General features: G+C 41.9%; 1 protein-coding gene across 1 annotated transcript in view; it reads left to right on the top strand.

Moving 5' to 3' along the window:
• The first annotated feature begins 1,794 nt into the window (after nt 1-1,794).
• FHIT (fragile histidine triad diadenosine triphosphatase) overlaps nt 1,795-25,243 on the top strand; it is a 1,435,036-nt gene continuing 1,411,587 nt past the window's right edge. Inside the window, exon 1 of the mRNA XM_030307140.1 lies at nt 1,795-1,918. The gene's annotated coding sequence lies outside the window, so the exon portion shown is untranslated. The remainder of the gene's footprint in view (nt 1,919-25,243) is intronic.

The raw sequence follows: 25,243 nt of genomic DNA, 5'->3' as shown, positions 1-25,243 counted from the left end.
ACATGGTTCAATGATTCCTTCCACATTTAGTCTGGCTGCCGACACATGTGTTGAAATCTCTCATTCCAGTCAGCCTGAGAAAGGTTGGTATTGCTGAGCTGAGTCTGTGCTCATAACAGGTAGAAAGAACTGTTGTATCACAGCAAACAACCCCAAACTGACAGGAGATTAGGCTAGGAAGCCTGAACAGGGGTTATAATTTCTACGTACAAAATTAGTCTCTATACATATTGATCACATTTCTGGTTCATCTGTGATTGTCTTCAATTTCATCTAGTTATTCACAATTCTCTAATATTCTATGTGGCCATGGTGTTTGTGTGATGACCTGTAAATTGACCATAATCCACAGTGACATTCTCTGAGAGCCAAGCTTCCTAGGACATCAGTATTTCACACCAGGACATTTTTTAGGACACCTCGGTACTCTCCATGGGGTTCAAACATCAGAAAGGATGAGAGATCTAAGACTTGGTGTAATCACCTGCATGTAATGAAGCAGGCCAAAGAAACAAGTGAGGAAAAAAAAAAGAAAAAAAAAAAAAAAAGGAAATGGTGTCAGGCAAAGTAGGGATATATCTGGGTGTTTGTCTAAGTGTAATTGCTCTTTGTTTTTCCTTAAATGTAAAAGGTGACTGGCAAACATATGTTCTTCCTTGGCACTAGAAATGGGAGGAAAGAGAAGGGAAGTAGGCAGTCCTAATAAGGGAGGTTGCTATAAGGAGCATAGTGTGTAATATTGAGTCTGAAGGACAAGATTCTAGTCCCTGTACATGAGCTGCACGACCTTATGCAATTATTTAGCTGTTCTGCAATTTGCAATTGCATTTATTGCAAAATTCATTTTACTTTTCATACTCCTCTAGACCAGGAACATCTTGAAGTTAGGAATTGCATCTGACTCAGTGATTTCTCCAACATCCTAGACTATATTGAGAGAATGATTTTGAATTAGAAAAGGGAGCAAGCACAAGGGTCCCATGGTGGTTCAAGATGGATTTAATAAATCTGCACCAAAGAAAGGGAGAATAGAAAATAAAGACTACTCTAGATTTCATTCAACTATTCAAAGTATATTTACTGAGTACCTACTACTATATATACTTCTAGGTGCCAAAAATATTGCCGTGAGCAGAACAAAAATCGTCATCTGCTTAGATCTTCCACTATAGGGGACAAGACGATAAAAAAGATAAATGAATTACACACAGCACGGGGAAGGAAAAGTGCTAAAAAGAAAAACAGCACAAAAATGGTAGAAAGGAAGAGACAAGGGAGTTTGCGGTACAATTTTGGTTAGGATTTCAGGGAAGGCGGAGTGTAGTCTTAAGATGGATCAAGTGAAGGTCTGAGAGCCGATGTGGCGAGAGAAACATGAGGAAAAGAAGGCTTAAGTAATCAAGAACGATCCAGAGTGAGTAGAGGAAGTGAAAGTAAATCCAGCCAGTGGGGGGGGGGGGGGGTAAAAGGAAGAAAGGAAGTAGGAGGGAAAAAAAGCAGAATAGCCTGAAGAGTCTTATTTGTCACTTGGAGAAAAAGGAGGCTTGTGCAGTTTATGACAAAAATCCCTTTCCAGAGCGATTCTCACCTCAGTTGCTGTCTTGAAAACAACAATGTTTCCTACCCCTGAATCAGAGTTACTGACATTATGGCTTCTGATTGGCCCAGTTCAGTATCATACTTTACACCTATTGGCCCTTGCGTCTGTCCAGACTAGCGCCATCTTAGGTCCCGCCCTCGCCGCGGTGCCGTCTGGGAATTGTAGTCCCCTCTCCGCTCCGTCTAGTCCGGAGACTTTTTGCCCTCCGGTTACCGGGTCCCTCAGGTGGCCACCCCAGTGGGCACACGCCCAGGCGCCGCTTCTGCCCCGCGCTCCCTCCCTCTGCCTTTCACTTCCCAGCTGCCAAGATCTTGGAAGGTAGGGGCAGGGGGCAAGCCCCAGTCGAAGAGTGTTTCTGGGGTGCGGGTTTGGGTTTCCACTGGTGTCTGGTCCTTACTCCCGCAGTCCAGTGGGACGGGGTCTGGCTCGCACAGCTCCTTGAGGCAGGGGAGGTTGCCTGTCCGGAGGACGCTCCTACCCCTTGAACCTTTTCAGGCCCCATTCTGAGCACCAGCCCTAACCCTAACCCGCCCCTCATTCGCTGCACAAAGGGGTAAACTAAGGCATGGGCCACACCAGCGGCTCCAGGGATACCCTGGCACCCAGACCTGGTGGTGTAATTGGCACTAGCCGCTTTTTGAGGGTTTTCCAAGGTCATAAGCAAGTAGCAGAAATCGCTGCCCCAACAAAACTGTGTTAATCACCCGGCTTTGGGATCCGCAAAGGGAGGGGGCTGAACACGTGCCCAGGAAAGGAGCTAAGTAGGTAGAGGGAAGGTAGTGTTTTGGGAGGGAATCTTACATTTGACATTTTAAAAACACAAAGCACTGGCTTTATGGTGGGGGAACTCATGAGGACTCGTTTGGACTATTTTATGGATTAATGTAGTTTTTTATACAAAAATACGCGGGGATTTAAAACGTGTGGGGGGGGGGAGGGGAGGCTGGTTAGTGGAACTGGAGTTGGAGGCGACTCTCTAGGATCAGATTCTTCTGTTATATGACCTTGGATCAGCCACTCACAGTGCTTTATTTGGGAAAAAAGAGCTTAAAGATCTTTACCGAAGTGGCCCAAGGATGCTGGCTGGAGCCGAAAGCTAAGAGAGGTCTTGCTTGTGGAAGTCTGCCACTTGCAGATTTACTGCTTTATTATTTCGAATCCCTCAAGAAATGTGCCGGGGACCAGTAGAAAAATGAGCTCAGTGGTTGTTGTAGAAAGGCCCTGACCTATGCTGGGCCTGGGACTACCGAAAGCGACTCCTATTCGCACCTGTTAAGCCGGGTGTGCCTGAACTCTCCCTCTCAGGCTCCATGTTACTGCCGGCGGCCTGAGTAGCGCAGGCGTCTGGGAGTTGGAGTCCTGCCCCCTGTTTCCCTGCGGGCTGGTACTCTATCTCCCAGCGTGCCATGTGGTGCGGCGAGGTGTCTCCTGGGAGTTGAAGTCTCACTTCCAGCCGTTCTGTGGATTGGTCCTTTGACTCGGAACTACAACATCCAGGTGGCACTGCGTTCTTGGCTGGCAGCCTGTGTGTCCACCTGCTTGGAGCTGGGACTAGAGAGAATTGTTTAGGAAAGCAGTTGTTGGGTACTGGAGAGATATAGCTAGTAAAGATGTCTTTTGTAGGTGTCGTCGTCATTGATTGTATATGCTTTTACAAGTATTAGGGGAGTATTGTATGTGCTTTTCCAAGTGTTAGGGAATATGCATGCTTTCAAACACAGCTAACACTGGATAATTTAGAGTGTTCCTATTACTTCTTTTTGTAACACCGTACCTGCCATCTGTAGATGAGGAAAAATCTTGAGAAGATGATTTGTCCACATGACACACCTAGTAATAAAATGTAATGTATGTTTATTTATATTTATTACCTTTAGTTATTATAGTTTAATTCTCTCAAATGCTGTACGAGATAACCATTTTATATGCATTTCACATACAAGAAAACTAAAAGTTTTAGTAAAGCAATTAAAGTTAAGCAAATTGTCCAAATTAACTCAGCTAGTGAATAGAAGTACTGGGATTGTGACCCAGTCTCCTTGATAGGCTCTGCTTAGAAAAAGGCCGCACCTGAGATGCAGGGGGTGGGGGGGGGGTGGTGCTGGGTGGCTTAGTTGGGTAAGTGTCTGACTTCGCCTCAGGTCATGGTCTCCTAGTTTGTGAGTCTGACTTCCAGGTAGGGTTCTGTGCTCACAGCTCAGAGCCTGGAGCCCACTTTGGATTCTGTGTCTCCCTCCTTCTCTGCCCCTCCCCCACTCATGCTCTGTCTCTCAAAAATAAATAAACATTAAAAATAATTAGAAAAGAAAAAGACCCCGCCTAACAAAGTGAGCAAACCCAACGTTTCTGAGTACAGAATTTGGAATTTTTCCATTATACCATGTTTCCTCTGTAGTCAGAGACTAAATGTTAGGGCTGCAAAAACCTTTGAGATCATTTAAATTTAAGGCAAAGATCTTGGTACAGTTCCTGGCATATAGTAAAAGTTCCACAAATGTTAGCTATATTTAGCTTTATAATACCTTTCTTTTAGAGATGAGGAAACTGGACCAGGTGGTAAAGCAGTTTACCCAAGGTCATAGGGTTGGTTTGTTGGTTTGTGTCAGAGATGAGACTAGACCCAAGCGATTCATTTCCTAGTCCAGGGTTATTTTCATTCTACCATCAGTCAGCTAGGAGGAGCACTAGATGTGAAGCTGTTTAGATAAGGTTTCCCTCCTAATTTGTTTTTTGTAGGCCATAGGCCAGGACCCATTGTTGTAAAGGCCCTTTTCTTATTGGTAAGGTTGTACTATTTCATTAATTAAGCAAATATTTTTTGAGCATCTTCATATGCCCATCCTCTTTAGGTGCAGGGGCCACATGGATTAAAGGAGCTAATGAGTGAGGGCTGGAAGGACCTTAAAAACCATCTAATTTAACTCCTTTATTTTATAAATGAGGAAAGTGATCTATGGTCTTCATCTCATGCTCTCGTGTCAAAAACCTCTTGTTTCTGCCAGGAGACACGATTCTGGAGGCCTCATAGTACTGTATATGACTTTTCAGGTTCATGATTTCTTTTATTTGGTGTTCTCATCCTGTTCCTATTCCTGGAAGCGTTTGGTGGAATGCTTTAGGAAATATTTCTGCGCTCCTCTCTTTATTTGTATATACATGCAGCTTCAATATGCTCCCTTTCTATTTTGGGAATGTCTTGTTTTGGTTCCCCATGCTTTTTTCCCTTTTTTTCTTTCAGACCCTTGAGAACAAAATCTGACACTGTGCATTCGCACAAGTTACATTCTAACCCACTAGCTAACATAGGGTATCAGAAATATACACACGTGTTGTTTGAATTATATAAAACTTTAGTTTTAGAAGGCACATTGGCCCTTTCAGTTCGTAGATAATAAAGCGGTAACTTACCTCTTGTGTGTGTGAAAGATGCTTTCTGCATAATTAGTTATTAAACTAATGCTTTTATAAATTATCGGCTAAACATTCATAAACAGTCATCATGAGAGATGTTCTTCCCAACCCCTCCTGCCCCGTCCCTACCGCCCGCCCAGCGCTCTCCCAGCTAACAGTCTGCTTGTTCAGCTTCCAGCACATGCCTGACCACTAGTAGACACTGAAAAAATGTTTGTGAAATTGCATTCATAAGCATCCCTAAGCTCTGTTCCCACATCTTTTTCTTGAATCTCTTTTAAGATAGAAATGCTTTGAAATATAAGATGTAGCAGGTTGCTTTCCTTTCGGTGTCTACATTGCGATGAAAAAAATCTCAGCCTTTGAGGTCATCTTCCAAGGGGCTGTTTCTTTGGGAATGTCCATGTCTGTGATTTCTCAGACGAGAAAGTGATCCAAATAGCAAAACATAGCAAAGAAGCCATAGAGAGTGGTAGTCTGGAGGCCTATGATTTAAATCCCAGCCTTCCCTCTTAGGGCACTTAGCCCTTGGTTTCTTCTGTAAAATAGGAATAATCAGCATTTGTACCTCATAACGTGATGATAAAGATTAAATAAGGTGATGTTTTTAAGGCTTGGAGCATGTTGTCAGGCACTCAGTAGCTAGTGTTCAGTAGATGGCTAGTAGCTCTTATTTTTGTAATAAAAGTAAACAACATATGAAAATATATCACATTTAGTCACGATTTAAACTTGAGGCAGGTGTCTATTTTATAAAAGGATTTGCCATTTGATTTCTTAGAACAGCCATGTTGACCATCACATGTCAAGTGTGCCCGCAAATTTGATAATTGATCTTGCCAGCACAGTGATACTCTTTGTGTGGGGAGAGAGATAGATAGTCAAGCTTTCGGCTTTACATTGCCTGCTGAGAGGTCCCTGATCTGTGGTTCCATCTATATATTAAATATCAGATTGAAAAGCGGCCTGCCCTTGTCAGTGAGGGCTTCTTTCTATTTCTGGAAAGGACTAGGCCTATTCCAGGTGTCTCAGGGTTAAAGTGAAACAGTCATCACCCTGCTGGTGACTAACCCCGGGGTAATGGGCACGTGGACATGGCAGGTGTCTCTCTAAAGCTGACACCTGCAATAGCCATGAGGCTATTGGTTACTGATAAGGAGTGAGTGAGAGAAAAGGGGTGCTGCAGGGGACAGAGAAGGAGAAATGGGGAAGAGCAAAGAGCAGATGGGCAGAGGGAACAGCAGAAGCCCTCAGTAGCATCTATTTATTCTGCACATTTATCCTGCACCTAGCTCTGTGCCAGGCACCTCACTGGTAGGCCCTGGAGACACAGCTGTGAATGTGGCTGGCATGGAGTTGGTTGTGGTGGTGGGTGGTGGTTAATTTTAGGCAGGGAAGAGCTTAGAGGAAGAAGGAAGGCAGGAAAGAGGAAGTAGGAAAGGAAGAGTGGGTATTGGGATTTGATGAGTGGAAAGGTCTCTGTGTCTGGGGTATAAAAATCACTGGTTGTGGGACATGGGGAGGTAGGGCTGTGCTGGCAGCCACCAGCGATATTATTCAGAGTCCAGTTACCTGTATTGTAAAAGAATTTTGGACTTTATTCCAAGGGCATTTGGGAAACCATTTTATAGTCTTAAGTGGGGAAATGAAGTGATAGGATTTGTTTTTTAAGAGTGTGGATGCAATATAGATGATGATGAGCTTGTGAGAGAGAATTGTCCAGGTAGACCTGTGTTTTGTTTGTTTGTTTGTTTTAACTTTAATGACCATAGGAATCTCCTGCTGATCATAAGCTGCTGGTTCTGATTCAGTATATGTGAAATAGGCCAGAGATTCAGGCTGATGCCATTGGCCCATGGACTGTACTATGAGGAGCAAGTATTGAGGAAACTTTTGCGCTATCTAGATGGGAGATTGTGGTGGTTACAAGAATGGACTCTAGAGGGGCGCCCGGGTGGCTCATTTGGTCCGACTTTGGCTCAGGTCAGGCTCCCACGGTTCGTGAGTTCGAGCCCCGCTTTGGGCTCTGTGCTGACAGCTCAGATGCTCAGAGCCTGGAGCCTGCTTCAGATTCTCTGTCTCTGCGTCTGTCTCTCTCTGCCCCTCCCCTGCTTGTGCTCGGTCTCTCTCTTTTAAAAATAAATGAACATTAAAAAAAAATTAAAAAAAAGAGAGAATGGACGCTAGAGGGTCAAAGACCTGGATTACAGTCTTGGTTTGACACCTTACTTTTTTTTTTTTTTTTCCAACGTTTATTTATTTTTGGGACAGAGAGAGACAGAGCATGAACGGGGGAGGGGCAGAGAGAGAGGGAGACACAGAATCGGAAACAGGCTCCAGGCTCTGAGCCATCAGCCCAGAGCCCGACGCGGGGCTCGAACTCACAGACTGCAAGATCGTGACCTGGCTGAAGTCGGACGCTTAACCGACTGCGCCACCCAGGCGCCCCGACACCTTACTTTTAGTGTGACTTGGGGAAAATGTCCTAGTCTTGCTGAGTCTCAGTTTCCTTATTATCTGTGAAATGGAGGTGATGATTCATTCCTGTTTCAGATTTCAAATTGTTGAAATTTTTCGGGAGGTAACCCATAGAGAGTGCTTAGCACAGTAACCGGCAGTCAAGAAATGGTAGCTGTGAATTTGCTCTTACTGTTGTTAATTGATAAGACAACCTCATGCACCCTGCTCCATGTTACCTTGTTTATCATATTTTGAGTACTAGATGGAATAGATCACTCTTCATTGTACAGTTTTTGTCTCCGTCTCGCATGTGATGTGCCAAACTTCTTCAGTCCTTTGGTAAAAGCTGGAGCATTATGGGCAACTAGATATATTTCTCCCATGCAATTGAGACTCTAAATTTGATGAAGAAAAAATCTGGGATCCTTAAAGTATCATCTTATATCTGATTAAGAAGGGAATTTGAGGCACCTTGCTTCCTCATGTAAATTTACTTAGCCCAATTATGGTGCTTCCTTCTTTACATAATTTTAACCTGTTTGGATTGATTTTCAACCAGTGGTTCTCAGCCCTTGCTGCAAGTTCAAGTCACCTGGGGCTGGTCCCATCCAGAAAAATTAAATCAGAGTGTGGGAGGGGAGGCAGGCAGCGTTACTTTCTTTTTTAAGTTTCCCAGGTGAGTCTGAAGTGCATTTAGGAGCGACAACCGCTGATTCTAACAACAGAACTTCATGAAATGAATCAGGTACAGTCTAACAGGTGAAAGTCCTGTGTGGGGAGGGAAATATCTAGAATTTTGAAGGCTTTGGGCATGAAAGCCTTGTCACAAAGCTCTCCTGGAATTTGATGAACTACAACCATATAGGTTGTGTTCCGGGTTATCTTTGGGGTCAAATCCAAGGCATCCTCCCCACCTCCTGTCCCATTTTGTATCTCTAGTTGTGCTCGCCTGACTTAGGATTCTCAATTTTGTTTCTGGCTGTGTTTCTCTTCCTGCTACTTAGTTTGTTTTATGCCTCAGAGCTGGAAAAAAAATAGTAACCCATTACAATTACGTTCAAAAGAAACTGAGTTACATGCTTTCGTGAGCTGTGGCTTCATTATTGTAAAGGTTTCAACTATTGTTCAGATACACACTACCACCGGTTTTAACCAGTAACATTCTTTAAATTTTTATTTTAAATTTCTTTCTTTCTTTTTTTGTTTTTAATTAAGTAGGCCCCACGCCCACCGTGGGAATGAACCAGTAGCATCTGACCATTCTAATTCAGTAGCCTGAAATGGAGGCTTCCAGAGAGGTTGCCTATTATAAAGATTTGTTTCCTTTTTAATTTTTTTAGAGTTACCCTCACCCTCCTTTTCAGGGCAGAATAATTAAGCTAATTTGATTAAATACCTTCCATTTGATGGATTATCCATAGTATTTGGGGACCTTTTCCTTTTAAAAGCTTTTTTTATCTTATAGAAAATGTGTATATGTAGGTTTGTTTCTATCTGAATATTTATATTTAAAACCTTGTATCCAGTGTCCAGGAGCATTCTTGGCCTGAATTTCGATTACCCTGCACTACCATTTCGTTTTTCAGCATTTCCTGAGTGTTTTTTACTCACCAGGAGGTCATTTTGCAATTGTAGTAGTTTTCTTTTTCTACTGTGTTGACTTAATAGAGGGGGAAAAGAGAGTGGGAAAAAGTGTTCTTGTTGGAGGGTTTAAAATCCATTTAAAAATTACATATTTGGGGGATATTTTGTACATATGCCAAGGTTTTCTTTTAATGATAAATAAGTGGGAATAGAAGGGGAAAATGAGAAACTGGCTAAGAGGTTTGCAAAAGGCACACCTCGACAGTATTCTGGAACTGAAAGGCTCTTTCTGAGTCTATTTATGTGTTTATTAGTCTTCCTTGTTATGGATTTACCTCTTTTTATTAAGAATCAGATTTCCATTAAAATTCAGTGTATTTTGCAGTTTCTCAGACTCACAGCTATTGGAGCTAAAACCCATCACAGATAATGTGGAAGTATCAGTACTCCCTCATGAGGTTTAGTGCTTGCATATTTTAGTTGAGCACGGTTTGGAGGAGAGTATGGTCTGTAGTCGTTTAATCACTGAAGCATGTGGTGGATGGTAAGAACAAAATTTTCATTTTCTGCAAGGCGTAAGGTCTTCTTCCCATGTCTTCATTTTTGGGAAAAAACACCCTAGAACTCATTGCTGTCTTAAGTCTCCACATTACCAGCAGGACAGTACCTGCTCGGTTGTGCCCAGAGACGTTCTAAGGATGCCTCGGAGCAGGTGTGTGCTGGGAGGACAGGCAGAGGAGGGGGCTGGAACCTGCTGGGATCAGGTTGTTTGTCTCAGCCCAGGAGCACAGGCGATTCCTGTTCAGATTCTCCCAGGAATGAGGCTGGTGGATAGAGAGGTAGTGGTCCCAAGGAGGGCAGGAAAAAGCAACCCAGACGGAGAAATAAAGGCAGAGGGTATGGAAGGGGTGTAACAACAACAAAGATGGTCAGGTGGAGGGGGGGATGGAAAGTTTTTTTGTTTTTACAAATATCTATGTGAATGGTGCCCTCCTGAGCTGTGCTGTGCCCTGCTTGCCTGGTTATCACACGGAGGGGACCTGATGAATGGAGGTGCTGGCACCTTCAGAAGAGGGGAAGTGATACTGGGGTACAAAAACAGCAGGTGGCCACTGCCATTTGAAATCCCAGTTGCTGGGATCTGCTGGCTGAGTGGGTACGAGCAAGGCCAGAAGCTTCTGCAGCCAGTGACCACAGATGAAGGTTGCAGCTGAGGCCCTCTCTTGGCCCCTCCAAGCAGGACAGAAAGCTTCTTCTAAGCCATGGCTTCCTCTAGGCTCTTGAACTTCTGAGAGGCAACAGGCCAGCTCTTCCCTGGCCTGGAGGAGTTAGCTGTGTTGGGCTTCCCAGTGCAGATGAAACAGCTGGGTGCAGCTCTCGTGGGTTGGGGACTGGCTGGAATGATATGAAAAGGTCCTGGTGGGGCCAGAAGCTCCTGCATGTCTCACAAGCTCCCAGGTGGTACAGATGCTGCTGGTCCATGGGCCACACTTAGAAAGCAAGGTTCTGGTTCTTTATGGCTCCTCCTAGGCTACCATTCTGTTGTGATGCGATGAAGAGCGTTAGGAGTTCGCAAATACATAGGGCAGTCTCTTACAGGCCGAGGATGATCTTGGGCAAGTTGTGTTGCCTTGCAGAATTTTATTTTCTTCTATAAAATGGACATAGTGAGTGTGTACCTCATGGGAAGGTATGAATAAAATGGGATAATCTATACAAAATATTAGCACGAGTACCTCTCCTATAATAATTTCTTAGTAAATGTTAGCTTTTATTTTTATTATTGTTATTATATTTTACATTTTTATTATTTTTGAGCTCAGAGACTCAGATCTGTAAACCCAAGGCATGCGGCTTTACCGGGTATGAGATGTGGACACATGGACAGGTCTTGATTTGGTCTGTTTCGTCATCTTTAAAATGGAACTTGTAACAGTCACTGATTCTGGATGTTGTGAGGGTTGGGTAAGATTGTATGTATAAAGCTCTTGGCATGTGTTAACTACTCTTATGCTTATGGATACTAATCACTGGATTTGGGGGGTCTACACAGCAGCTTCTGGTACTCTGGGTTGGCCAGGTTGCTGTGAGTCACTCTTGGTGTGGTAGGAGCTGCCTACACTAGGGACAGGTAAGTGGGGAGTGGGACCAGGATCTGGAAGTAGGTGATGTCTGGAAGTTAAGGTAAGCAGGCAGGTGGAATGTGGGATGACAGCCTGGTGACAGGTCCGGTAGCAAATCCGACTCAGTGCTGAAGTTTGCTCTGACCATGGACCTCACTGGGCTCTGCCTTGACAGTCTCTGATTCGCCTGGTACCCCAGTGTCTGTACCTAATCTCCAACTGTATTCTTGCCAGCTCCTGGTTGTGAGTCATTTCCTTGCTCATCATTAATTAATTCATTCCACATTCACGGAGGCCTTTTTCTTCGGTCTCTGTAGGTTAGTTCCTGTGTTTTAGCTTCCTTGACTTATACTTTTTTTTTATAGCTTTTATTTAACCTCTATTTTTGATTGGTGCCCTCTTTCCTCTGAAGGAAAGGAAGCTCTATGAAGGCAGCAGTAGTGGCTATTTTGCTAATGCTGCCTCCCATCACCTGGTCCCTAACTTAGAACTCGATGTTGAACTTTGCACTGTGCCTCTTATTTCTGGGCTCTGCTCTGTTACTTCTCTGGTTAGCTGAGTCTTGGTTGCACGGAGGGTATAGGTAAGTGAAATCTGTTGAAGTCCTGGACCTCAGCCCCCTTACTGCTTCTTGAATCCTACAGCCTCCCCTTTCCTCCCTTTCCTGGAGAGAGTGCCTTGTTTATTGTGAGAATATTGTGTATTTTCCCTCTTCAGAAGTTTGCTCCCTGAAGGCATGGACCTTTTGTAGTACTGTTTCTTGCTCTTTCTCCATGCATAAAGCAGCACAAGGCCTGTGGTGGACAGGATGAGTTATGTCTCATCCGTACCATCAAGATCTGAAAGTCTGGGTTACCTTGAAGGCTGCTGCTTCATGCAGGTGATAGGAATTTTCAAATGCTGGGAGTCAAGAAGGGGCTCATAGGAAGGGAGTAGAGACAAAAACCTATTCTCTGGTTCTGAGGACCAACTCCTGTCTTTGCTTCTCATTAGCCATGTCATCTTGAGCAAAGAACTCAACCTTTCTGCATCTCTCTTTTCTGTAAAACAACGATAATACCAGTTAGCTCTTAGTTGTTGTGAGAATCAAGTGAGATGGTTGCTGTGAAGCATGCCCTTGCATAGTGCCTGATATGTAGCCACCATTCAATAAATATTAAAAATAAATGACACTTGATTGGTGTCATTAAACCTGGGATGTTGCTCTGTCTACTCCTGCTGGTTGGTAGTTGCACATGGGTCCCAATTTTCACTTTGAAAATCAGGGCTACATCCTTTCCATAGTACTGTGTTATTAGTGGGCTGTCATATTCCCTTTGGTCATCAAGTAAGCGTAGACGCCATCGGTTCTGGCCATATAGAGTTTGCTGCAAATGTTGGCGAACAACAACCCAGGATTCAACACAAAAAATAAATGCTGGTTGATGTTAAAGACAGAGGAATACAGATCAGAAGACAAACACATCCACCGTACTGTAATATTTAAATGTCTTCTCATAAACACTTAAGATTCTCATTAGTCCAACATCAGAAAAATGATAAATATTAATATTTGTCATCAAAGGGAAGCTTAGAAATCAAAGTTTAGTAAACAACTGTTGTATTTCAAGGATTACATAATACTGAAGGAATTTTAATTCAACACGTCCAAAATTCTGTTTTTTAAAATTTCTCTTATTTGTTTTTTATCCATTGCAAAAACTAGGAAAGGCATGCATTTAGTTGGAAAAGATTCAGGGGACTTGCTCATTTTGATCACGTTTTCAGAGACTTAGGTTATGTTCGTGTCTGGTGTCTACAACAGAGACCCACATGTGCTAGAGCCACTTTCCTTCTCCAGATCTCCAGTTCTGCTTCAGGAGAATCATAGTGGAAATTGGCTCCTATTAGATCATGAAAGGGCACTGCGAGCTCCCTGTCTTGGCTGTGGATTCCTTTCCCAAGCTTTTCTGCTCTTGCCAGTTCTGAATGTGCCAGAAGTATGTGCAATAGTCCCCAGAGTCAGCAGGGAGCAGGGGGAGAGGCAACAGGCCGACATCATCACTATGAGGCAGTCAGGCTTTCCTTTCCTGTTTTCACAGAGTCGGGCATGGCTGACTCCGTGTGACAGGGTCTCATCATGTCACCACAAGGATGTGGTGCAGGGAGTCAGGGGACCTAGGTTTTAGTTGTGGCTCTCACTGCCTTCTGCAAGTCTTATCCTCTCTCTGGGCCTCCCTTTCCACATCTATAAAGTGAGGGGGCTTGGATCTGGTAATTCTGAAGTCCTGTGCCTCTCCAATGTCCTATAACCTTAGGGGAGACCTTTAGGAATCTGCTAAGCCCTTCCTTGTTCTGTCTGCAGAGGGGCACTTGCTTGGAGTGCCTGGTTTTGGGGCCACACGAACCTATATCTTGCCTTAGCTAATTTACTTTAGTTCTTAGTTTCTTATCCATTATTGGGAATAGTACAAGGTTGTCCTAAGCATAAGAGATGATGTTTGGAAATCCAGTGCTGTGTTGTTATTATTGTTATGTTATTATTGTTATATATTATATTTATATCTGGACTCAGGACTTTTCTGTCTCTTTGTGACTCAGTTTCCTCATCTAAAAAATGGGAATAATAGGGGTGCCTGAGTGGCTCAGTCAGTTAAACGTTGGACTCTTGATTTTGTCTCAGCTTATGATCTCACGGTTCATGAGATCAAGCTCCGCTTCGGGCTCTGTGCTGACAGGGCGGAGCCTGCTCTGGATTCCTTCTCTCCTCTCTGTCTGCCCCTTCCTTGCTCATGCACATGTGCTCTTTCAATATAAATAAATAAACATAGAAAAAATGGGAATAATCAGAACGTACCTCATTGGTTAATTGTGAGAATAAGATAATGCATGAAAATATGTGGGATACTTCCTGGTATATAGTAAGTACCAAATACATGTGAGTGATGGTTTTAGCTATCATTTGTATTATTAGTCACAATACCAAGAATGAAGTAGTGCTTTTTGTAAAGAGTAAGATAGGAAAAGGCAGGGGCGCCTGGGTGGCTCAGTCGGTTGAGCGCCCAACTCTTGATTTCAGCTCAGGTCATGATCCCAGGATCATGGGATCAAGCCTTGTGCTGGACTCTGTGCTGAGCGTGGGGTTTGCTTGGGATTCTCTCTCTCTCCCTCTGCCCCTGCTTACTCGCTCGCTTGCTCGCTCTCTCTCTCTCTCTAAAAAAAAAAAAAAAGATAGGACAAAGCAAATGGGAGTAGTTACCTTTTCTAATACACATGCTGAAGTAGATTTTTAGTGGTCTAAAAGATCCACCATTTTCTCTGAGCATCTCATTTAACATAGGGAACATTAAATAAATGATGTCAAGTCTGTACTTAAAAGTCAAATATCTATGTCCAACATGAATTCTTAAAATAGGATGCTGGAGCCTCTTCAGAATCTAATGTTCCATACATACAAAGGTAATGAAAACACTAATGGAAAAGATATCTGCACCTCCACGTTCATAGCAACATTATTTACAGTAGCCAAGCTAGAGAAACAAGTGTCCGTTGATGGATAAACAGAGAAAGAAGTTAGGGTACGCACACACACACACACACACACACACACCCTGGAGTATTATTCAGCTATAAAAAATGAGAATGGTTGGACCCTGAGGCCATTATGCTAAGTGAAATAAGTCAGAGAAAGAAAATACTGTTTGATCTCACTTATTTGTGGAATCTAAAATTTTTTTTTTTAATGCTTATTTATTTTTGAGAGAGAGGGAGACAGAGCGTGAGCAGGGGTGGGGCAGAGAGAGAGGGAGACACAGAATCCGAAGCAGGCTCCAGGCTCTGAGCTGTCAGCACAGAGCCCGATGGGGGGCTTGAACTCACGAACGGTGAGATCATGACCTGAGCCAAAGTCAGATGCTTAACCAACTGACTCACCCAGGTGCCCCTTGTTTGTGGAATCTAAAACAAGAACAAAAAAAATCCCACACTGAACTTAGAAAGAAGAGATCAGGTTTGTGTTTACCAGAGCCAGGGGGCGAAGGGAGCGGGGGGAAGGAATTGGAAGAAAGTGGTCAAAGGCACAAACGTCCAGTTAGTTATAAGATAAATAAGTCCTAGGCTGTCACGTACCACATGATGACTGTAGCTAACACCTCTGTAGCGTATACAGGCAAGTTAAGAGATTAGATCCTAAGGGTTCTCATCACAAGGAGAATTTTTTTCCTTTTCTCCCTATTGTATGTATATGACAGGATGCCTGTCCTATCATATACAGGCCAAGCCTGTATGATAATCAGGCTGTTGTGATAATCATTTCACAATGAATGATTGTGAAGCCTGTTGTGATAATCATTTCACAATACATGTAAATCCAAACATCGTGCTGCACATCTTAAACTTACACAATGCTGTGTGTCACTTATCTCTCAATAAAACTGGAAGACTGATATATCTCTCCAGGGAGAATGAGGAGAACAGAAGATAACTAAAATGCTTGAATGCAGGTATCTCTGGGGATGACAGCTGGGAAATGGGAAGAAATGAGGCAAGAGGTTTTTTTGTTTTTTTTTGTTTTTTTTTTTCTAAGAGCTGTGTATTGCCATTTGATTTTAATGGTTATATACTTTGCCTTACAATAAATAAATAAAAAACATTTTGTTACAAGTCAAAAAAAAAAAAAAAAGGAATCTAATGTTCCAGGTCGAGGGTCTATCTCCACATATAAGATGAAACCAAATTAGAAGAGAGCTTACTTTTTATCAGATTACTGTGGGCGAGGAATGAAACTCAGACCTTTTTGTGTGGATTCGCTCATTTCATCTTCATGGCAGCCCTCTGAGGCAGATACTTTTACTGTCTCTGTATACTCATGAGAAAGCTGAAACTCCGAGAGGTTAAGTAAACGCTTAAGGACACCCAGCTAGCAAGTGGTGAGGCTAGAAGTGGGCCCAGGTCCTGTGATCCAGGAGCTAGAGCTGTATTAGCTGTTGTCCCCAGATGGTACAAAGGTCAGACCTGCTTGATAAGCTACTATTTCTGCATAATGAAGTCTAGTGGATCAAGACAAGGATGTAAATGACTTGCTTTTTATGTAAATGACTATGCTTTTATCAATGACATAGCAAATCAGCATTCCTTTATATTGTTTCCAAGATCATTCCATTTTGTGCAAGGGAATGAGCTTCAATAGAGAATAGACTTATTTAAGGAAATGTTAATAATTTCTCAAATTGGCAGCATCAAAACTGTATTTATGGAATTAAAGAAAACATACTGCATTTATATAACGCAAATTTACCTGGAAACAAAATTTCTTTATCTTTTTCTGTATCTCAGCTTGCTGCCGTTGGCCTCAGTCTATTTTTCATTGTTATTTTTAAATGTTTATTTTTGAGAGAGAGTATGTGTGGGGGAGGGGTGGAGAGAGAGGGAGACAGAGGATCTGAAGCGGGCTCCGCACTGACAGCAGAGAGCCCGATGTGGGGCTCGAACTCACAAAGTGTGAGATCGTCACCTGAGCTGAAGTCCGATGCTTAACCAACTCAGGTGCCCCAGCCTCAGTCTGTGTTTAAAACACAAATATAAATTGTTTCTTGTTAACACCACTGGATCTGCAAGCAGTTATTAGACTAAGTTGGTGTTGATGAGGCCAACATCTTGGTCGGAGGGCCCACATTATTCTATGAAAAGGGGACATTAAAAAAAAAAATCTTCTTACCCGCTGCATAAGAAAATACATTTATTTTAGAAGCTTAAACAAAAAGACAAATGCTCAATAATAAAATAACATTGTCATTCTACCCCCCTTGTGACTGCACTATCAATATTTCAGTGGATACTCTCATTCCTTTTTTATTACATGTATAAATTTGTTTGTTCTGGTTTCTGAATTTACATAGCACCTTGCTACCTGTTTTTCACTCATCAGTGTATTGAGTGCATATTCCCAGGCCTTAATGACTGCAAAGTACTCCACTGTTAGAACATGCAATTTTCCTTTCTATTCCAATTGTTCAGCACTAGGTTTTGCCCACCTCTCTTTCTGATATATATTAATGAAGAATATTTGCGTGGATGCATCATCACATCCATGATTCTTTTCTTAGGATGCGTTCTCAGAAGCGGAAATGCTGGGTCATCTTGTATGCGGTAGGAGTAGCTACCCAGTTTTTCTATACTTCACACTATAGGTAGTGCTCCCTGTGTGCCTGGAGTCCCCACTAACAGCTTCTCCTGTGTTCTGTTTCCCAAGAACTTCAGAGAAGACTATGGAGCCAGAAGCTGGTGAGGTAATTAACATCAGTCTACAGGTTCAACTTGGTGATCACAAGAAACATTTTGGACTACCCATCCCAGCCATAACACGGCCTTTATTATTTAGTATGTTACCCTGTCAGCTCAGAATGTCTTCAGATGCAAGTAACAGCAAATGCAACTTAGAGCGGCTTAAAAAACCAGAGGATTATTTCTTCCACAGAAGAAGAAACCTAGAAATGGTGGGGGAGGGCACAGGTGGGTTGCGGCAGCTCAGAGATGTCAAGGAGATATCTACAGTATTCTTGGCTTTTTCTTACTGATCACTGGATGGCTGTGGTTGAAGGAGACACCTTGCTTGTGTTCAGTGAATCAGGGAGGGCTGAGGGAAGAGAGATGGAAGTGATTCATTTTTGATCCTAGGAGTTGTTAGCCTGATTTTAAAAAGTGATGCTTTTTGCTCTTATTGTAGAAGTAATGTATGACCATTACAGAAAATATATTTCACCTGTAATCTCACCACCAGGAGGTAATCACTGTTCTCATTTTGGTGTTTATCCTTCCAGTTTAGTTATAAATGCACAAAAAAGCGGGATTACCCACTGATGTACTGCCTCATAACTGGAGTTTTTAATCAGCATCCATCTCAATGCAGAGCACCTGCTAAACGCTTTACCAATTTTACTGAAAAATTAATGAATGATTTCAAAAATACTCTATGAATATTTTTTCTGTATTGCTAAGATATTTGTTTTTGGCATACTTTTTAACAGCTGCCTATCACTCAATTGTTTGGATGTTCCATAATTTCTTGGACTGATTATTTTTTCAAAATTTTCTCAAAATTTTAACTATGGCAGATAATTCTGTAGTGAACATCTCTGTGTGTAAGGATGTGTGTATGTGTGTGTATATACAAATCTTTCACTTTTTCCTTAATTTCCTTTCAGAAGTCAAATCACTAGGTCCAGGGTCTAATTTTAGAGTCCTTGATGTATATCATCAAATTGCCCTCTTCATATATATCATTTTCTACTACTGCCTGCAGTGTGAGTTATTATAATCTTGTTTTATTTTTTTTTATTTTCAGTAGACTTAAATGTTTTTCTGAGTAGGTAATATATTCCTATGGTTCAAAAATCGACACAATACAAAAAGAAAGTTTTGCTTCTGCTTCTGTCCCCATACTCCTATCTCTGCCCCCATTTCCCTTAGGGTTGTCACCTTGGTTAGTTTCTTTTAAAATTTTTCGGTATTTTTAGTGTATATAGGAAAATATGTGTATAAATTACTCTCCTTTTTCTTTCTTTCTTTTATTTATTTTTTTTTACAAAAAAAGCAACATGCCACATACACTATTCTGTACCTTACTTTATTTGGTTTGACTGCTGTATAATGTTCCATTATGTGAATGCTCCATAGTTTTATTTGTCTATTTTACTGTCTAGCCTTATTTGAGGCTTGTATCTTTTCAGCCAAACCAGGCCCAAATGAACCGTGATATTCTGGCCCTACAGCAATACCACTAATCGGAACAGGCAGCTATATCTTAATTTCCCAGACCTACTGCCTGGCCTGCTGCACATTTTGACTTTGCTTCCCAGGGTGTAGCTGGCAGTGTCTGAAGTATTCTAAATGCAAGAAGGGAGAGAATGATAAAGGTAGGTGTATCTTCTTTGAAAACTCACTACCCCCCCCCAGCTTTGATTGTAAGATTGTTCATGGTCTAGTTTGGGTGAAGAGCAACCCCTCCATTCTTATCCGAGGGGTGGTAGCTCCTATAGGAAATCATGTCCTGCGTACTTTTTAAGGAATTAAATGTCACAGTTCAGGACCCTTATGTGCTCCTCCAAAAGACTGTAGAGAAGAACCCTTCCTTGCCTGTTCTAGCTTCTAGTGGCTCCAGGCATTCTTTGGCCTGTAGCTGTAAAACTGTTTCCTTCACTTGGCCTTCTCTATGTGTTTTCCTCTTCTCTCCGACTCGGATATATCTCTTTGGGGGCCACCATGTGGCCCCCTACAAGGCTTTGATTTTAGTGCTCTGATTCCAGAATCTGTGCTCTGCTCTGCTATACTGTGTCCTGGGAAGTGCCACAGAAAAAGTCTATTTTCTCTTCCACATGATAAAAGAAAGACTGGAGGTTTCTTGCTCAGTGCTGTATCTTTATTGTCTTGCTCAGTGCCTTGTGCAGAGGAAGTGCTCAATCAAAAGGAATGTCTTTATCAATGAGTGATCCATTGAATGTAAGAAGGTAGGTTTTTGTGTCTCTCATTACTTTTTGCCAGGCTGAATCTCCAGTACTTCAGTTGTTCTTTATGTGAAGTTCAGAACCCTCCACCATTCTGGCTGCACTCCTGGACGAACTCTCTCACTTGGCCAGGATTCCTCTTAAAATATGCCTTCCAGTTTGAACTCTTGATAGGATCTAAGCAACAGGATTCTCTATGGTTTGCATACTGTATTTTTAAAAAAGGTTTTACTTACTTACTTATTTATTTATTTATTTATTTATTTAGAGACGATATGAGCGGGGGAGGGACAGAGAGAGAGAGAGAGGGAGAGAGAGAGAATCCCAAGCAGGCTCCGTGTTGTCGGCACAGAACTCGACACTGGGCTTTGTCTCGTGAACTGTGGGATCACGACTTGAGCCTAAATCAAGAATTGGATGCTTAACTGACTGAGCCACCCAGGCGCCTCTGCATACTGTATTTTTTAAAAGTAGCCCTAGTTGTGGGTATGTGGAGAGAAAGGAGTGCTCATGAACTGTTGGTGGGAATACAAACTCTTGCAGCCATTACATAAAACGGTATGGGAGTTCCTCAAAAAATTAAAAATAGAATTACCATATGATCTAACAATTCTGCAACTGGCTCGCTACCCAAAGAATATGAAAACACTAATTTGAAAAGATATATGCATGCCTTTGTTTATTATTTACAATAGCGAAGATGGAAACAACCCAAGTGTCCATCGACTGATGAATGGATAAAGAAGAGGTGATATATATACACAATGGAATATTACTCAGCCATAAAAGAGAATGAAATCTTGCCATTTGCAGCAACATGGATGGACCTAGAGGGTATAATACTAAGTGAAATAAGTCAGAGGAAAACAAATATCATATGATCTCACTCATATGTGGAATTTAAGAAACAAAACAAAAAAAGAGCTGAATCCAACAATAGGCTCTTAATTATAGAGACCAAACTGATGGTTAGCAGAGGGGAGGTGGGTGGGGGGGATGGGTGAAATAGGTGAAGGGGGATTAAGAGCACACTTATCATGATGAGCACTGAGTAATGTATAGAATTGTTGAATCACTATATTGTACACCTGAAACTGTTAATATAAAACAAACAAACAGGGGCGCCTGGGTGGCTCAGTCGGTTAAGCCTCTGACTTCAGCTCAGGTCATGATCTCACGGTTCATGGATTTGAGCCCTGCATTGGGTTCTGTGCTGACAGCTCAGAGCCTGGAGTCTGCTTCAGATTGTGTCTCCCTCTCTCTCTGCCCCTCCCTGGCCCATGCCCTGTCTCTGCCTCTCTCCAAAATAAATAAACATTAAAAACAAACAAACAAACAAATAAAAGTAGCCCTGGCTTGTGTTCATTTTAGAGCAACTGCTAAAGTAATTGCTGGTAATTAGTACATAAAAACATAAAACAACAACAACAACAAACTCCCTATACCAGTAGCCCTAGTCGGTCATTGAGTTTTTAGGGCCAAATTCAGCACTCAGTTTTGATTGATTTTGGATTCTGAGGATGCATTTTGAAATTGGAAAGAAAATAGTCCAATCGTCACACGTTGGGGTTTAGTGGAAAGGGCAAGCATTCTTATGAATAAATCCAGTTTTCCCTCTCTGTTCCAAGTTGTTAAACCCATGAAAAAAAGTTGTGTGCTGTAAGAGGGATGAATGATGATCCAAAGCAGTTTTTTTTTGCAAGAACAAATTTCATGGATTTTCATCACCAAATATTAGAGAAGAGAACCTCTTCCTTCTTAATTTCCACCATTGGGGAATATCATTGGTGGAGTCTTTTTCTTTCTTTCTTTTCTTTTCTTTTCTTTTCTTTTTTTTATAAACCACATTTACCACTGCTTGTGTTAATTTTCATCTTCTTGTACCCTAAACACATTTAGACTCTTAGTGTTGTACGTGCTGCAAGTTTCACTGCTGTCAAAACATGTTTTTTTAAAATAACCCATGGGCTTTAACCAGCACACTCAAGATCAATTAGATTTTTTTTTTAGGTAAAATCTACCTTAATATTTAGATCAGCAAGAAGACGTGGTTATGATTAACTTTTGCCCTTATGTGGTAAGATAGGACTGAGGCATACTAGTGCTTTCCAAAATGTTTCTTTTATTTATTTTTAAGGTTTTTAAAATTTTATTTGAGAGATCGTGAGAGAGTGCAAGCGAGGGAGGGGCAGAGAGAGGGAAAGAGAGAAAATCCCAAGCAGGCTCTGCACTGTCAGCACAAAGCAGGGCTAGAACTCATGAACCATGAGATCATGACCTAAGCTGAAATCAAGAGTCAGGTGCTTAACTGACCGAGCTGCCTAGGCACTCCTAAAATGTTTCTTTTAATTACGTTTTTAAAAGAGGGGTTAAAACAGTGAAAAGATGCTGACTCCCAGTGGTGGACTTCATGGCTTCCTCTATTCCATTGTACTTTCTACTGCATCTTGAGGCCTTGGTTTCTTCGAAAGGAAACATTTTGAAAACAAAGGCCCTGTGCTTGGGACTCTTCCCTCTCACCTCTTACCCAGCTACTAATTCTACTTGACACCTTAGCTTAAATGTCTCTTCCACAGGGAAATTTTTTTTGACCCACAAGACTTGGTTAGTTATTTTGTAAGCCCCCTCAGTACCTTGAACTTCACTTGCAGCCTTCATTGCATCCATTTCAGTCGCTTTGTTAATGTGTGTCCCTTACCCCACACTGTAAACTCTGCAAGTCAGGGTCTATGCCTCTTTTCAACACTCTACCTAGTTTAGTGTCTGGCTCATAGTAGACACTTGAAAAAGTTTTGTTGACTGATTGGTCAGAGGCTGGAAAAGTCATTTAAGGGCTTATAGGAACAATGCTTTTAACAATAGTTGCATCCATGTACTTGTGTGCGCGTACATGTGCAGGCGCACGCTAATGGCGGTAAGTACTGTTTTCTCTTCTTTCTGTTTTTTGGGGGAGGGAGAGGGGACCACTGCATCAAATTACTGGAGTGGAAAGAACAGTTGACATTCTGTTTTAAAGTGACCATGTATTTGACCCACTTCTTCTCTAGTAATGTCATCACGATTGTATCTCATTGCTGTGGGTTCTTGGAGGCTGACAGGCGGAACAAGTTGCTTCAGCTCACAGTCCTCATCTGTCATACAGAACAGCTTGCAGATTCTTATTATGTGAATGAAATATGGAGAGAGGGATATTTTTCTTCCTGGGCTATCAGGGTAATTGAAAGTAACCATATCAGGGCACAAGGGGAAAATGCAGGAAAATAGACTGCTTTTGTGAAGGGCAACCCATCGGCTCTCACAACTATAGGTGTCGAGTCTCCTCTCCAAGTGCAGAGGCAAGGGGAGTGTTTCCTGTTATCAAAAGGCCTAGTATTCGACCGCAACATTCTTTCAGTAAGGAAAACGCCTTGGTTCGTGTTGCCACTCCTCAGCCACCCGATGAGAGGCCACCACCATTACCTTTGGAGTACAACCCATGGGACCTAGGGCTCGGGCTTTGTATGTTCTGTAGCTAGGGAAGAAAACTGTTTTAGTATTCCAGATCAATAAACTGTGGTAGAAAATTGGAAATGTGCTATGAAAAATCATTAGCCAGAGAAATTCTACTGTTCCCAAGTTTTGCATCAGAAAACAAATAACCCTTGACCGCTCTTATAGTTTATATTTTACAAGCTTGGCCCTGGTGAAACAGAATGTCAGATGATACTGCATCAATGACACTTTGCCTTCTAAATGGTCAGTTACGGAGCTTTACAGAATAGTTTTAGTTCACAGGAAGCTTTTTACTTACTTAACATTGGTCAGAAGTACTAACGTGGTGATGGAAAGCAAGGTGCAGTTCAGCAATCATTCAAGTCATGGCTTTGTTATATTTTGAGATAGCTTTAAAATCACTTAGTCAAATAAAACTCCAAAGTACTGTAACTGCCAGGTTGCTTTATCTAATTTATGACACAGAGGCAAAAGAATCAACAATAACCCTCCATTTACCATTATTAGATTAGCTATTACTGAAACCGCAGAAAGTATATAACCCTTTACTTTGTGTTCACTTGAATTTGGTTATTAAGCTTTGATGGAACTTTCATTTAACCAAATGCCTTTGTTTACGACAGTAAGCATGTTAAGTCTTTTGTGTTCTGAATTTGATATGACCATTTTAGAACATGCCTCCCGCAAAGGCATGTTAAAGTTATAGATTCTGTTCATTTGTGTAATGTCAAACATTTTCAGTTCAATCTAGTTAGGGTTTTGCTTTTCTTCCCAACTTTAAGAAATGCATCTTTTTCTCCGTAAGGCTTTTCTTTTTCAGGAACATAACCAGGCATTAACAAACATAGCAGCTCCATAAAAATTGATTTTTTAAAATTAAATAAGCATCTGGTGGGCTGAAAATGTTTTATACCTGATATTTAAAAGATATTTTGACTATTGCCAAAAGAATCAATTCTTTCATGCCGTCTCCCTTGAGGATGCCATCATATGCCACTGTGTTGTGTAGAGCTTTGGCTCGGGCTTGGATTGGTACCTCAACTCTGCCACTTTACCTGCCTATGACCTTGGACCTCACCTCTTCGGGAGGCCAATTATCTCTAATTACCCTTTCCTCAGTGTGCAATAGAGTTCTGAATAGCACTTTTCTCCTAATGTTATATATGAGGGAATGGATGTAATGTCCTCAAATGTGTGATGATGACTGTAACCTTTGTGTGTACATGTGTGTATGTTTACTTGCTACATGTGGGTTGTCACCTTAACTGAAACCAGTAATAATTCCAAATTGGGTTATAACAGTGGGAATACTGTTATCTTTTCTTTTTTTTTTTAAATTTTTTTTTCAACGTTTATTTATTTTTGGGACAGAGAGAGACAGAGCATGAACAGGGGAGGGGCAGAGAGAGAGGGAGACACAGAATCGGAAACAGGCTCCAGGCTCCGAGCCATCAGCCCAGAGCCCGACGCGGGGCTCGAACTCACGGACCGCGAGATCGTAACCTGGCTGAAGTCGGACGCTTAACCGACTGCGCCACCCAGGCGCCGCTTATCTTTTCAAGATTTAATGTTCTGGTATCATGACCATACACATGGAACATCGGCACCATTTTGGATCTAATCAGAGCTACAGTTTGAAGACAAGTCGCCATGAAGGTGGCTGTTTCAATTGCTGAAATTGGAACCCAAGAACCAAATCCGTATTCCAAAGAAGTCTTACTTTTAAATTGGAACTTTATTTCATTTCCTTTGAATTGATTTAAAAGCTAGGATAAAGACTGAATAATAAAGACTGATAACTGAACTAGAAATATATGGCCTTTCCAATAAGAAAGGCTTCTACTGACATTTTGTTGTTAGTTTTCTACTGGCTCTTTCCCATATCTGTTATGCTTCTGTCTAATTGCCTTGCCCTCCTTTGCATTTTTCATCCTTAACTCTGTCCTTTACATCCACATTTTTGGGGTAGTGAAGACAGGTTTGGAGAACTCTACACCATCTCACCCAGGGTCCTGTGACCCGTAACCCACAGAGGAGTGTTAAGAGGTCAGGCTGGGAGATCTGGTCTCTGATGTTGGTTTCCAGCGAATTTA

The sequence above is a fragment of the Lynx canadensis genome, chromosome A2, assembly GCF_007474595.2.
Source record: "Lynx canadensis isolate LIC74 chromosome A2, mLynCan4.pri.v2, whole genome shotgun sequence".
NCBI lineage: Eukaryota > Metazoa > Chordata > Mammalia > Carnivora > Felidae > Lynx > Lynx canadensis.
This window is presented reverse-complemented; position numbering and strand designations above follow the sequence as displayed.